Below are 17,298 nucleotides of genomic sequence, written 5' to 3' on the forward strand. Positions count from 1 at the left end.
CAAACAAAGCTTTTTGAATCAAATGAAAATCAAATGAATTCAACAAAGCTAATTGAGTCAAATGAAAGTCAAACACTTTCATCAAAGCTTTTAGAATCAAATTAAAGTCAAATATATTCAAACAAAGCTTTTTGAATCAAATGAAAGTTAATTGCATTCCACCATGCTAATTGAGTCAAATGAAGGTCAAACACATTCAACGAAGCTAATTGAGTCAAATAAAAGTCAAACACATTCAAACAAAGCTTTTTGAATCAAATGAAAGTCAAATGCATTCAACAAAGCCAATTGAGTCAAATGAAAATCAAACACATTCAAACAAAGCTTCTTGATTCAAATGAAAGTCAAATGCATTCAACAAAGCTAATTGAGTCAAATGAAAGTCAAACACATTCAACAAAGCGTTTAGAATCAAATGAAAGTCAAATACAATCAATCAAAGCTTTTTGAATCAAATGAAAGTCAATTGCATTCCACAATGCTAATTAAGTCAAATGAAAGTCACACACATTCAACAAAGCTAATTGAGTCAAAAGAAAGTCAAACACATTCAAACAAAGCTTTTTGAATCAAATGAAAGTCAAATGCATTCAACAAAGCTAATTGAGTCAAATGAAATTCAAACACTTTCAACAAATCTAATTGAGTCAAATGAAAGTCAAACACATTCAAACAAAGCTTTTTGATTCAAATGAAAGTCAAATGCATTTAACAAGCTAATTGAGTCAAATGAAAGTAAAAAACTTTCAACAAAGCTTTTAGAATCAAATGAAAGTCAAATACATTCAAACAAAGCTTTTTGAATCAAACAAAAATCAAATGAATTCAACAAAGCTAATTGTGTCTAATGAAAGTCAAACACTTTCATCAAAGCTTTTAGAATCAAATGAAAGTCAAATACATTCAAACAAAGCTTTTTGAATCAAATGGAAGTCGATTGCATTCCACAATGCTAATTGAGTCAAATAAAAAACAAACACATTCAACGAAGCTAATTGAGTCAAATGAAAGTCAAACACATTCAAACAAAGCTTTTTGAATCAAATGAAAGTCAAATGCATTCAACAAAGACAATTGAGTCAAATGAAAATCAAACACATTCAAACAAAGCTTCTTGATTAAAATGAAAGTCAAATGCATTCAACAAAGCTAATTGAGTCAAATGAAAGTCAAACACATTCAACAAAGCGTTTAGAATCAAATGAAAGTCAAATACATTCAATCAAAGCTTTTTGAATCAAATGAAAGTCAATTGCATTCCACAATGCTAATTAAGTCAAATGAAAGTCAAACACATTCAACAAAGCTAATTGAGTCAAAAGAAAGTCAAACACATTCAAACAAAGCTTTTTGAATCAAATGAAAGTCAAATGCATTCAACAAAGCTAATTGAGTCAAATGAAAGTCAAACACTTTCAACAAATCTAATTGAGTCAAATGAAAGTCAAACACATTCAAACAAAGCTTTTTGATTCAAATGAAAGTCAAATGCATTCAACAAAGCTAATTGAGTCAAATGAAAGTCAAAAACTTTCAAAAAAGCTTTTAGAATCAAATGAAAGTCAAATACATTCAAACAAAGCTTTTTGAATCAAACTTAAATCAAATGAATTCAACAAAGCTAATTGTGTCTAATGAAAGTCAAACACTTTCATCAAAGCTTTTAGAATCAAATGAAAGTCATATACATTCAAACAAAGCTTTTTGAATCAAATGGAAGTCGATTGCATTCCACAATGCTAATTGAGTCAAATAAAAAACAAACACTTTCAACGAAGCTAATTGGGTCAAATGAAGGTCAAACACATTCAAACAAAGCTTTTTGAATCAAATAAAAGTCAAATGCATTCAACAAAGCCAATTGAGTCAAATGAAAGTCAAACACATTCAAATAAAGCTTCTTGATTCAAATGAAAGCCAAATGCATTCAACAAAGCTAATTGTGTGAAATGAAAGTAAAACACTTTCTACAAAGCTTTTAGAATCAAATGAAAGTAAAACATATTCAAACAAAGCTTTTTGAATCAAATGAAAGTCAAATGCATTCAACAAAGCTAATTGATTCAAATGAAAGTCAAACACTTTCAACAAAGCGTTTAAAATCAAATGAAAGTCAAATACATTCAATCAAAGCTTTTTGAATCAAATGAAAGTCAATTGCATTCCACAATGCTAATTGAGTCAAATGAAAGTCAAACACATTCAACAAAGCTAATTGAGTCAAAAGAAAGTCAAACACATTCAAACAAAGCTTTTTGAATCAAATGAAAGTAAAATGCATTCAACAAAGCTAATTGAGTCAAATGAAAGTCAAACACTTTCAACAAAGCTAATTGAGTCAAAATAAAGTCAAACACATTCAAACAAAGCTTTTTGAACAAATGAAAGTCAAATGCATTCAACAAAGCTAATTGAGTCAAATCAAAGTCAAACACTTTCAACAAAGCTAATTGAGTCAAATGAAAGTCAAACACATTCAAACAAAGCTTTTTGAATCAAATGAAAGTCAAATGCATTGAACAAAGCTAATTGAGTCAAATGAAAGTCAAACACTTTCAACAAAGCTTTAGAATCAAATGAAAGTCAAATACATTCAAACAAAGCTTTTTGAATCAAACGAAAATCAAATGAATTTTACAAAACTAATTGAGTCTAATGAAAGTCAAACACTTTCATCAAAGCTTTTAGAATCAAATGAAAGTCAAATACATTCAAACAAAGCTTTTTGAATCAAATGGAAGTTGATTGCATTCCACAATGCTAATTGAGTCAAATGAAAGTCAAACACATTCAATGATGCTAATTGAGTCAAATGAAAGTCAAACACGTTCAAACAAAGCTTTTTGAATCAAATAAAAGTCAAATGCAATCAACAAAGCCAATTGAGTCAAATGAAAGTCAAACACATTCAAATAAAGCTTCTTGATTCTAATGAAAGTCAAATGCATTCAACAAAGCTAATTGAGTCAAATGAAAGTCAAACACTTGCAACAAAGCTAATTGAGTCAAATGAAAGTCAAACACATTCAAACAAAGCTTTTTGATTCAAATGAAAGTAATATGCATTCAACAAAGCTAATTGAGTCAAATGAAAGTCAATCACTTTCAACAAAGCGTTTAGAATCAAATGAAAGTCAAATACATTCAATCAAAGCATTTTGAATCAAATGAAATTCAATTGCATTCCACAATGCTAATTGAGTCAAATGAAAGTCAAACACATTCAACAAAGCTAATTGAGTCAAAAGAAAGTCAAACACATTCAAACAAAGCTTTTTGAATCAAATGAAAGTAAAATGCATTCAACAAAGCTAATTGAGTCAAATGAAAGTCAAACACTTTCTACAATGCTAATTGAGTCAAAAGAAAGTCAAACACATTGAAACAAAGCTTTTTGAATCAAATGAAAGTTAAATGCATTCAACAAAGCTAATTGAGTCAACTGAAAGTCAAACACTTTCAACAATGCTAATTGAGTCAAATGAAAGTCAAACACATTTAAACAAAGCTTTTTGAATCAAATGAAAATTAAATGAATTCAACAAAGCTAATTGAGTCAACTGAAAGTCAAACACTTTCATCAAAGCTTTTAGAATCAAATTAAAGTCAAATATATTCAAACAAAGCTTTTTGAATCAAATGAAAGTCAATTGCATTCCACAATGCTAATTGAGTCAAATGAAGGTCAAACACATTCAACGAAGCTAATTGAGTGAAATGAAAGTCAAACACATTCAAAAAAAGCTTTTTGAATCAAATGAAAGTCAAATGCATTCAACAAAGCCAATTGAATCAAATTAAAGTCAAACAAATTCAAACAAAGCTTCTTGATTCAAATGAAAGTCAAATGCATTCAACAAAGCTAATTGAGTCAAATGAAAGTCAAACACTTTCAACAAAGCGTTAAGAATCAAATGAAAGTCAAATACATTCAATCAAAGCTTTTTGAATCACATGAAAGTGAATTGCATCCACAATGCTAAAAAAGTCAAATGAAAGTCAAACACATTCAACAAAGCTAATTGAGTCAAAGGAAAGTCAAACACATTCAAACAAAGGTTTTTGAATCAAATGAAATTCAAATGCATTCAACAAAGCTAATTGAGTGAAATGAAAGTCAAACACTTTCAACAAAGCTAATTGAGTCAAATGAATGTCAAACATATTCAAACAAAGCTTTTTGATTCAAATGAAAGTCAAATGCATTCAACAAAGCTAATTGAGTCAAATGAAAGTCAAACACTTTCAACAAAGCTTTTAGAATCAAATGAAAGTCAAATACATTCAAACAAAGCTTTTTGAATCAAATGGAAGTCGATTGCATTCCACAATGCTAATTGAGTCAAATGAAAAACAAACACATTCAACGAAGCTAATTGAGTCAAATGAAAGTCTAACACATTCAACAAAGCTAATTGAGTCAAAAGAAAGTCAAACACATTCAAACAAAGCTTTTTAAATCAAATGAAAGTAAAATGCATTCAACAAAGCTAATTGAGTCAAATGAAAGTCAAACACTTTCAACAAAGCTAATTGAGTCAAAAGAAAGTCAAACACATTCAAACAAAGCTTTTTGAATCAAATGAAAGTCAAATGCATTCAACAAAGCTAATTGAGTCAAATGAAAGTCAAACACTTTCAACAAAGCGTTTAGAATCAAATGAAAGTCAAATACATTCAATCAAAGCTTTTTGAATCAAATGAAAGTCAATTGAATTCCACAATGCTAATTAAGTCAAATGAAAGTTAAACACATTCAACAAAGCTAATTGAGTCAAAAGAAAGTCAAACACATTCAAACAAAGCTTATTAAATAAAATGAAAGTCAAATGCATTCAACAAAGCTAATTGAGTCAAATGAAAGTCAAACACTTTCAACAAAAATAATTGAGTCAAATGAAAGTCAAACACATTCAAACAAAGCTTTTTGATTCAAATGAAAGTCAAATGCATTCAACAAAGCTAATAGAGTCAAATGAAAGTCAAACACTTTCAACAAAGCTAATTGAGTCAAACGAAAGTCAAACACTTTCCACAAAGCGTTTTGAATAAAATGAAAGTCAAATACATTCAATCAAAGCTTTTTGAATCAAATGAAAGCCAATTGCATTCCACAATGCTAATTAAGTCAAATGAAAGTCAAACACATTCAACAAAGCTAATTTAGTCAAAAGAAAGTCAAACACATTCAAACAAAGCTTTTTGAATCAAATGAAAGTCAAATGCATTCAACAAAGCTAATTGAGTCAAACGAAAGTTAAACACTTTCAACAAAAATAATTGAGTCAAATGAAAGTCAAACACATTCAAACAAAGCTTTTTGAATCAAATGAAAGTCAAATGCATTCAACAAAGCTAATTGAGTCAAATGAAAGTCAAACACTTTCAACAAAGCTAATTGAGTCAAATGAAAGTCAAACACTTTCAACAAAGCGTTTAGAATCAAATGAAAGTCAAATACATTCAATCAAAGCTTTTTGAATCAAATAAAAGTTAATTGCATTCCACAATGCTAATTAAGTCAAATGAAAGTCAAACACATTCAACAAAGCTAATTTAGTCAAAAGAAAGTCAAACACATTCAAACAAAGCTTTTTGAATCAAATGAAAGTCAAATGCATTCAACAAAGCTAATTGAGTCAAACGAAAGTTAAACACTTTCAACAAAAATAATTGAGTCAAATGAAAGTCAAACACATTCAAACAAAGCTTTTTGAATCAAATGAAAGTCAAATGCATTCAACAAAGCTAATAGAGTCAAATGAAAGTCAAACACTTTCAACAAAGCTAATTGAGTCAAATGAAAGTCAAACACTTTCAACAAAGCGTTTAGAATCAAATGAAAGTCAAATACATTCAATCAAAGCTTTTTGAATCAAATAAAAGCCAATTGCATTCCACAATGCTAATTAAGTCAAATGAAAGTCAAACACATTCAACAAAGCTAATAGAGTCAAAAGAAAGTCAAACACAATCAAACAAAGCTTTTTGAATCAAATGAAAGTCAAATGCATTCAACAAAGCTATTTGAGTCAAATGAAAGTTAAACACTTTCAACAAAAATAATTGAGCCAAATGAAAGTCAAACACATTCAAACAAAGCTTTTTGAATCAAATGAAAGTCAAATGCATTCAACAAAGCTAATTGAGTCAAATGAAAGTTAAACACTTTCAACAAAAATAATTGAGTCAAATGAAAGTCAAACACATTCAAACAAAGCTTTTTGAATCAAATGAAAGTCAAATGCATTCAACAAAGCTAATTGAGTCAAATGAAAGTCAAACACATTCAAACATAGCTTCTTGATTCAAATGAAAGTCAAATGCATTCAACTAAGCTAATTGAGTCAAATGAAAGTCAAACACTTTCAACAAAGCTTTAAGAATCAAATGAAAGTAAAACACATTCAAACAAAGCTTTTTGAATCAAATGAATGTCAAATGCATTCAACAAAGCTAATTGAGTCAAATGAAAGTCAAACACATTCAACAAAGCTAATTGAGTCAAATGAAAGTCAAACACTTTCAACAAAGCGTTTAGAATCAAATGAAAGTCAAATACATTCAATCAAAGCATTTTGAATCAAATGAAAGTCAATTGCATTCCACAATGCTAATTAAGTCAAATGAAAGTCAAACACATTCAACAAAGCTAATTTAGTCAAAAGAAAGTCAAACACATTCAAACAAAGCTTTTTGAATCAAATGAAAGTCAAATGCATTCAACAAAGCTAATTGAGTCAAACGAAAGTTAAACACTTTCAACAAAAATAATTGAGTCAAATGAAAGTCAAACACATTCAAACAAAGCTTTTTAAATCAAATGAAAGTCAAATGCATTCAACAAAGCTAATTGAGTCAAATGAAAGTCAAACACTTTCAACAAAGCTAATTGAGTCAAATGAAAGTCAAACACTTTCAACAAAGCGTTTAGAATCAAATGAAAGTCAAATACATTCAATCAAAGCTTTTTGAATCAAATAAAAGTTAATTGCATTCCACAATGCTAATTAAGTCAAATGAAAGTCAAACACATTCAACAAAGCTAATTTAGTCAAAAGAAAGTCAAACACATTCAAACAAAGCTTTTTGAATCAAATGAAAGTCAAATGCATTCAACAAAGCTAATTGAGTCAAACGAAAGTTAAACACTTTCAACAAAAATAATTGAGTCAAATGAAAGTCAAACACATTCAAACAAAGCTTTTTGAATCAAATGAAAGTCAAATGCATTCAACAAAGCTAATAGAGTCAAATGAAAGTCAAACACTTTCAACAAAGCTAATTGAGTCAAATGAAAGTCAAACACTTTCAACAAAGCGTTTAGAATCAAATGAAAGTCAAATACATTCAATCAAAGCTTTTTGAATCAAATGAAAGCCAATTGCATTCCACAATGCTAATTAAGTCAAATGAAAGTCAAACACATTCAACAAAGCTAATAGAGTCAAAAGAAAGTCAAACACAATCAAACAAAGCTTTTTGAATCAAATGAAAGTCAAATGCATTCAACAAAGCTATTTGAGTCAAATGAAAGTTAAACACTTTCAACAAAAATAATTGAGCCAAATGAAAGTCAAACACATTCAAACAAAGCTTTTTGAATCAAATGAAAGTCAAATGCATTCAACAAAGCTAATTGAGTCAAATGAAAGTTAAACACTTTCAACAAAAATAATTGAGTAAAATGAAAGTCAAACACATTCAAACAAAGCTTTTTAAATCAAATGAAAGTCAAATGCATTCAACAAAGCTAATTGAGTCAAACGAAAGTTAAACACTTTCAACAAAAATAATTGAGTCAAATGAAAGTCAAACACATTCAAACAAAGCTTTTTAAATCAAATGAAAGTCAAATGCATTCAACAAAGCTAATTGAGTCAAATGAAAGTCAAACACTTTCAACAAAGCTAATTGAGTCAAATGAAAGTCAAACACTTTCAACAAAGCGTTTAGAATCAAATGAAAGTCAAATACATTCAATCAAAGCATTTTGAATCAAATGAAAGTCAATTGCATTCCACAATGCTAATTAAGTCAAATGAAAGTCAAACACATTCAACAAAGCTAATTTAGTCAAAAGAAAGTCAAACACATTCAAACAAAGCTTTTTGAATCAAATGAAAGTCAAATGCATTCAACAAAGCTAATTGAGTCAAACGAAAGTTAAACACTTTCAACAAAAATAATTGAGTCAAATGAAAGTCAAACACATTCAAACAAAGCTTTTTGAATCAAATGAAAGTCAAATGCATTCAACAAAGCTAATTGAGTCAAATGAAAGTCAAACACTTTCAACAAAGCTAATTGAGTCAAATGAAAGTCAAACACTTTCAACAAAGCGTTTAGAATCAAATGAAAGTCAGATACATTCAATCAAAGCTTTTTGAATCAAATAAAAGCCAATTGCATTCCACAATGCTAATTAAGTCAAATGAAAGTCAAACACATTCAACAAAGCTAATTTAGTCAAAAGAAAGTCAAACACATTCAAACAAAGCTTTTTGAATCAAATGAAAGTCAAATGCATTCAACAAAGCTAATTGAGTCAAACGAAAGTTAAACACTTTCAACAAAAATAATTGAGTCAAATGAAAGTCAAACACATTCAAACAAAGCTTTTTGAATCAAATGAAAGTCAAATGCATTCAACAAAGCTAATAGAGTCAAATGAAAGTCAAACACTTTCAACAAAGCTAATTGAGTCAAATGAAAGTCAAACACTTTCAACAAAGCGTTTAGAATCAAATGAAAGTCAAATACATTCAATCAAAGCTTTTTGAATCAAATGAAAGCCAATTGCATTCCACAATGCTAATTAAGTCAAATGAAAGTCAAACACATTCAACAAAGCTAATAGAGTCAAAAGAAAGTCAAACACTATCAAACAAAGCTTTTTGAATCAAATGAAAGTCAAATGCATTCAACAAAGCTATTTGAGTCAAATGAAAGTTAAACACTTTCAACAAAAATAATTGAGTCAAATGAAAGTCAAACACATTCAAACAAAGCTTTTTGAATCAAATGAAAGTCAAATGCATTCAACAAACCTAATTGAGTCAAATGAAAGTTAAACACTTTCAACAAAAATAATTGAGTCAAATGAAAGTCAAACACATTCAAACAAAGCTTTTTGAATCAAATGAAAGTCAAATGCATTCAACAAAGCTAATTGAGTCAAATGAAAGTCAAACACATTCAAACATAGCTTCTTGATTCAAATGAAAGTCAAATGCATTCAACAAAGCTAATTGAGTCAAATGAAAGTCAAACACTTTCAACAAAGCTTTAAGAATCAAATGAAAGTAAAACACATTCAAACAAAGCTTTTTGAATCAAATGAATGTCAAATGCATTCAACAAAGCTAATTGAGTCAAATGAAAGTCAAACACATTCAACAAAGCTAATTGAGTCAAATGAAAGTCAAACACTTTCAACAAAGCGTTTAGAATCAAATGAAAGTCAAATACATTCAATCAAAGCATTTTGAATCAAATGAAAGTCAATTGCATTCCACAATGCTAATTAAGTCAAATGAAAGTCAAACACATTCAACAAAGCTAATTGAGTCAAAAGAAAGTCAAACACAATCAAACAAAGCTTTTTGAATCAAATGAAAGTCAAATGCATTCAACAAAGCTATTTGAGTCAAATGAAAGTTAAACACTTTCAACAAAAATAATTGAGTCAATTGAAAGTCAAACACATTTAAACAAAGCTTTTGGAATCAAATGAAAGTCAAATGCATTCAACAAAGCTAATTGAGTCAAATGAAAGTCAAACACATTCAAACAAAGCTTTTTGAATCAAACGAAAATCAAATGAATTCAACAAAGCTAACAGAGTCAAATGAAAGTCAAACACTTTCATCAAAGCTTTTAGAATAAAATGAAAGTCAAATATATTCAAACTAAGCTTTTTGAATCAAATGGAAGTCAATTGCATTCCACAATGCTAATTGAGTCAAATGAAAGTCAAACACATTCAACGAAGCTAATTGAGTCAAATGAAAGTCAAACACATTCAAACAAAGCTTTTTGAATCAAACGAAAATCAAATGAATTCAACAAAGCTAACAGAGTCAAATGAAAGTCAAACACTTTCATCAAAGCTTTTAGAATAAAAAGAAAGTCAAATATATTCAAACTAAGCTTTTTGAATCAAATGGAAGTCAATTGCATTCCACAATGCTAATTGAGTCAAATGAAAGTCAAACACATTCAACGAAGCTAATTGAGTCAAATGAAAGTCAAACACATTCAAACAAAGCTTTTTGAATCAAAAGAAAGTCAAATGCATTCAACAAAGCCAATTGAGTCAAATGAAAGTCAAACACATTCACATAAAGCTTCTTGATTCAAATGAAAGTCAAATGCATTCAAAAAAGCTAATTGAGTCAAATGAAAGTCAAACACTTTCAACAAAGCTAATTGAGTCAAATGAAAGTCAAACACATTCAAACAAAGCTTCTTGATTCAAATGAAAGTCTAATGCATTCAACAAAGCTAATTGAGTCAAATGAAAGTCAAACACTTTCAACAAAGCTTTTACAATCAAATTAAAGTCAAACACATTCAAATAAAGCTTTTTGAATCAAATAAAAATCAAATGAATTCAACAAAGCTAACTGAGTCAAATGAAAGTCAAACACTTTCGTCAAAGCTTTTAGTATCAAATTAAAGTCAAATATATTCAAACAAAGCTTTTTGAATCAAATGAAACTCAATTGCATTCCACAATACTAATTGAGTCAAATGAAGGTCAAACACATTCAACGAAGCTAATTGAGTCAAATGAAAGTCAAACACATTCAAACAAAGCTTTTTGGATCAAATGAAAGTCAAATGCATTCAACAAATCCAATTGAGTCAAATGAAAGTCAAACACATTCAAACAAAGCTTCTTGATTCAAATGAAAGTCAAATGCATTTAACAAAGCTAATTGAGTCAAATGAAAGTCAAACACTTTCAACAAAGCGTTTAGAATCAAATGAAAGTCAAATACATTCAATCAAAGCTTTTTGAATCAAATGAAAGTTAATAGCATTCCACAATGCTAATTAAAATCAAATGAAAGTCAAACACATTCAACAAAGCTAATTGAGTCAAAAGAAAGTCAAACACATTCAAACAAAGCTTTTTGAATCAAATGAAAGTCAAATGCATTCAACAAAGCTAATTGAGTCAAATGAAAGTCAAACACTTTCAACAAAGCTAATTGAGTCAAATGAAAGTCAAACTCATTCAAACAAAGCTTTTTGATTCAAATGAAAGTCAAATGCATTCAACAAAGCTAATTGAGTTAAATGAAAGTCAAACACTTTCAACAAAGGTTTTAGAATCAAATGAAAGTCAAATACATTCAAACAAAGCTTTTTGAATCAAACGAAAATCAAATGAATTCAACAAAGCTAATTGAGTAAAATAAAAGTGAAACAATTTCATCAAAGCTTTTAGAATAAAATGAATGTCAAATACATTCAAACAAACCTTTTTGAATCAAATCGAAGTCAATTGCATTCCACAATGCTAATTGAGTCAAATGAAAGTCAAACACATCCAACGAAGCTAATTGAGTCAAATGAAAGTCAAACACATTTAAACAAAGCTTTTTGAATCAAATGAAAGTCAAATGCATTCAACAAAGCCAATTGAGTCAAATGAAAGTCAAACACATTCAAATAAAGATTCTTGATTCAAATGAAAGTCAAATGCATTCAATAAAGCTAATTGTGTCAAATGAAAGTCAAACACTTTCAACAAAGCTTTTAGAATCAATTGAAAGTCAAACACATTCAAACAAAGCTTTTTGAATCAAATGAAAGTCAAATGCATTCAACAAAGCTAATTGAGTCAAATGAAAGTCAAACACTTTCAACAAAGCGTTTAGAATCAAATGAAAGTCAAATACATTCAATCAAAACTTTTTGAATCAAATGAAAGTCAATTGCATTCCACAATGCTATTTGAGTCAAATGAAAGTCAAACACATTCAACAAAGCTAATTGAGTCAAAAGAAAGTCAAACACATTCACACAAAGCTTTTTGAATCAAATGAAAGTCAAATGCATTCAACAAAGCTAATTGAGTCAAATGAAAGTCAAACACTTTCAACAAAACTAATTGAGTCAAATGAAAGTCAAACACATTCAAACAAAGCTTTTTGATTCAAATGAAAGTCGAATGCATTCAACAAAGCTAATTGAGTCAAATGAAAGTCAAACACTTTCAACAAAGCTTTTAGAATCAAATGAAAGTCAAATACATTCAAACAAAGCTTTTTGAATCAAATGAAAGTCAAACACATTCAAACAAAGCTTTTTGAATCAAACGAAAATCAAATGAATTCAACGAAGCTAACCGAGTCAAATGAAAGTCAAACACTTTCATCAAAGCTTTTAGAATTAAATGAAAGTAAAATACATTCAAACAAAGCTTTTTGAATCTAATGGAAGTCAATTGCATTCCACAATGCTAATTGAGTCAAATGAAAGTCAAACACATTCAACGAAGCTAATTGAGTCAAATGAAAGTCAAACACATTCAAACAAAGCTTTTTGAATCAAAAGAAAGTCAAATGCATTCAACAAAGCCAATTGAGTCAAATGAAAGTCAAACATATTCAAATAAAGCTTCTTGATTAAAATGAAAGTCAAATGCATTCAACAAAGCTAATTGATTCAAATGAAAGTCAAACACTTTCAACAAAGCTAATTGAGTCAAATGAAAGTCAAACACATTCAAACAAAGCTTCTTGATTCAAATGAAAGTCAAATGCATTCAACAAAGCTAATTGAGTCAAATGAAAGTCAAACACTTTCAACAAAGCTTTTAGAATCAAATTAAAGTCAAACACATTCAAACAAAGTTTTTTGAGTCAAATGAAAATCAAATGAATTCAACAAAGCTAATTGAGTCAAATGAAAGTCAAACACTTTCGTCAAAGCTTTTAGAATCAAATTAAAGTCAAATATATTCAAACAAAGCATTTTGAATCAAATGAAAGTCAATTGCGTTCCACAATGCTAATTGAGTCAAATGAAGGTCAAACACATTCAACGAAGCTAATTGAGTCAAATGAAAGTCAAACACATTCAAACAAAGCTTTTTGAATCAAATGAAAGTCAAATGCATTCAACAAATCCAATTGAGTCAAATGAAAGTCAAACACATTCAAACAAAGCTTCTTGATTAATATGAAAGTCAAATGCATTCAACAAAGCTAATTGTGTCAAATGAAAGTCAAACACTTTGAACAAAGCGTTTAGAATCAAATGAAAGTCTAATACATTCAATCAAAGCTTTTTGAATCAAATGGAAGTCAATTGCATTCCACAATGCTAATTGAGTCAAATGAAAGTAAAACACATTCAACGAAGCTAATTGAGTCAAATGAAAGTCAAACACATTCAAACAAAGCTTTTGAATCAAATGAAAGTCAAATGCATTCAACAAAGCCAATTGAGTAAAAAATGAAAGTCAAACACATTCACATAAAGCTTCTTGATTCAAATTAAAGTCAAATGCATTCAAAAAAGCTAATTGAGTCAAATGAAAGTCAAACACTTTCAACAAAGCTTATTGAGTCAAATGAAAGTCAAACACATTCAAACAAAGCTTCTTGATTCAAATGAAAGTCTAATGCATTCAACAATGCTAATTGAGTCAAATGAAAGTCAAACACTTTCAACAAAGCTTTTAGAATCAAATGAAATTCAAACACATTCAAACAAAGCTTTTTGAATCAAATGAAAGTCAAATGCATTGAACAAAGCTAATTGAGTCAAATGAAAGTCAAACACTTTCAACAAAGCGTTTAGAATCAAATGAAACTCAAATACATTCAATCAAAGCTTTTTGAATCAAATGAAATTCAATTGCATTCTACAATGCTAATTGATTCAAATGAAAGTCAAACACATTCAACAAAGCTAATTGAGTCAAAAGAAAGTCAAACACATTCAAACAAAGCATTTTGAATCAAATGAAAGTAAAATGCATTCAACAAAGCTAATTGAGTCAAATGAAAGTCAGACACTTTCAACAAAGCTAATTGAGTCAAAAGAAAGTCAAACACATTCAAACAAAGCTTTTTGAATCAAATGAAAGTCAAATGCATTCAACAAAGCTAATTGAGTCAAATGAATGTCAAACAAATTCAACAAAGCTTTTAGAATCAAAAGAAAGTCAAACACATTCAAACAAAGCTTTTTGAATCAAATGACAGTCAAATGCATTCAACAAAGCTAGTTGAGTCAAATGAAAGTCAAACACTTTCAACAAAGCGTTTAGAATCAAATGAAAGTCAAATACATTCAATCAAAGCTTTTTGAATCCAATGAAAGTCAATTGCATTCCACAATGCTAATTGAGTTAAATGAAAGTCAAGCACATTCAACAAAGATAATTAAGTCAAAAGAAAATCAAACACATTCAAACAAAGCTTTTTGAATCAAATGAAAGTAAAATGCATTCAACAAAGCTAATTGAGTTAAATGAAAGTCAAACACTTTCAACAAAGCTAATTGAGTCAAATGAAAGTCAAACACATTTAAACAAAGCTTTTAGATTCAAATGAAAGTCAAATGAAAGTCAAACACATTCAAACAAAGCTTTTTGATTCAAATGAAAGTCAAATGCATTCAACAAAGCTAATTGAATGAAATGAAAGTCAAACACTTTCTACAAAGCTTTTAGAATCAAATGAAAGTCAAACACATTCAAACAAAGCTTTTTGAATCAAATGAAAGTCAAATGCATTCAACAAAGCTAATTGAGTCAAATGAAAGTCAAACACTTTCATCAAAGCTTTTAGTTACAAATGAATGTCAAATACATTCAAACAAAGCTTTTTGAATCAAATGAAAGTCAATTGCATTCCACAATGCTTATTGAGTCAAATGAAAGTCAAACACATTCAACGAAGCTAATTGAGTCCAATGAAAGTCAAACACATTCAAACAAATCTTTTTGAATCAAATGAAAGTCAAATGCATTCAACAAAGCCAATTGAGTGAAATGAAAGTCAAACACATTCAAACAAAGCTTTTTGAATCAAATGAAAGTCAAATGCATTCAACAAAGCTAATTGAGTCAAATGAAAGTCAAACGCTTTCAACAAAGCGTTTAGAATCAAATGAAAGTCAAATACATTCAATCAAAGCTATTTGAATCAAAAGAAAGTCAATTGCATTACACAATCCTAATTGAGTCAAATGAAAGTCAAACACATTCAACAAAGCTAATTGAGTCAAAAGAAAGTCAAACACATTCAAACAAAGCTTTTTGAATCAAATGAAAGTAAAATGCATTCAACAAAGCTAATTGAGTCAAATGAAAGTCAAACACTTTCAACAAATCTAATTGAGTCAAAAGAAAGTCAAACACATTCAAACAAAGCTTTTTGAATCAAATGAAAGTCAAATGCATTCAACAAAGCTAATTGAGTCAAATGAAAGTCAAACACTTTCAACAAAGCTAATTGAGTCAATAGAAAGTCAAACACATTCAAACAAAGCTTTTTGAATCAAATGAAAGTCAAATGCATTCAACAAAGCTAATTGAGTCAAATGAAAGTCAAACACTTTCAACAAAGCGTTTAGAATCAAATGAAAGTCAAATACATTCAATCAAATCTTTTTGAATCAAATGAAAGTCAATTGCATTCCACAATGCTAATTGAGTCAAATGAAAGTCAAACACATTCAACAAAGCTAATTGAGTCAAAAGAAAGTTAAACACATTCTAACAAAGCTTTTTGAATCAAATGAAAGTCAAATGCATTCAACAAAGCTAATTTAGTCAAATGAAACTAAAACACTTTCAACAAAGCTAATTGAGTCAAATTAAAGTCAAACACATTCAAACAAAGCTTTTTGATTCAAATGAAAGTCAATTGCATTCAACAAAGCTAATTGAGTCAAATGAAAGTCAAACACTTTCAACAAAGCTAATTGAGTCAAAAGAAAGTCAAACACATTCAAACAAAGCTTTTTGAATCAAATGAAAGTCAAACACTTTCAACAAAGCTAATTGAGTCAAATGAAAGTCAAACACATTTAAACAAAGCTTTTTGAATCAAATGAAAATTAAATGAATTCAACAAAGCTAATTGAGTCATATGAAAGTCAAACACTTTCATCAAAGCTTTTAGAATCAAATTAAAGTCAAATATATTCAAACAAAGCTTTTTGAATCAAATGACAGTCAATTGCATTCCACAATGCTAATTAAGTCAAATGAAGGTCAAACACATTCATCGAAGCTAATTGAGTCAAATGAAAGTCAATCACATTCAAACAAAGCTTTTTGAATCAAATGAAAGTCAAATCCATTCAACAAAGGCAATTGAGTCAAATTAAAGTCAAACACATTCAAACAAAGTTTCTTGATTCAAATGAAAGTCAAATGCATTCAAGAAAGCGAATTGAGTCAAAAGAAAGTCAAACACTTTCAACAAAGCGTTTAGAATCAAATGAAAGTCAAATACATTCAATCAAAGCTTTTTGAATCAAATGAAAGTCAAATACATTCAATCAAAGCTTTTTGAATCAAATGAAAGTCAATTGCATTCCACAATGCTAATTAAGTCAAATGAAAGTCAAACACATTCAACAAAGCTAATTGAGTCAAAAGAAAGTCAAACACATTCAAACAAGAACCAAATGAAAGTCAAATGCATTCAACAAAGCTAATTGAGTCAAATGAAAGTCAAACACTTTCAACAAAGCTAATTGAGTCAAATGAAAGTCAAGCACATTCAAACAAAGCTTTTTGATTCAAGTGAAAGTCAAATGCATTCAACAAAGCTAATTTAGTCAAATCAAATTAAAACACATTCAACAAAGCTTTTAAAATCAAATGAAAGTCAAACACATTCAAACAAAGCTTTTTAAATCAAACGAAAATCAAATGAATTCAACAAAGCTAATTGAGTCAAATGAAAGTCAAACACTTTCATCAAAGCTTTTAGAATCAAATGAAAGTCAAATACATTCAAACAAAGCTTTTTGAATCAAATAGAAGTCAATTGCATTCCACAATGCTAATTGAGTCAATTGAAAGTCAAACACATTCAACGAAGCTAATTGAGTCAAATGAAAGTCAAACACATTTAAACAATGCTTTTTGAATCAAATGAAACTCAAATGCATTCAACAAACCCAATTGAGTCAAATGAAAGTCAAACACATTCAAATAAAGCTTCTTGATTCAAATGAAAGTCAAATGCATTCAACAAAGCTAATTGAGTCAAATGAAAGTCAAACACTTTCAACAACGCTAATTGAGTCAAAAGA

Source organism: Chenopodium album, chromosome 23, assembly GCF_948465745.1.
Source record: "Chenopodium album chromosome 23, dcCheAlbu1.1, whole genome shotgun sequence".
NCBI lineage: Eukaryota > Viridiplantae > Streptophyta > Magnoliopsida > Caryophyllales > Amaranthaceae > Chenopodium > Chenopodium album.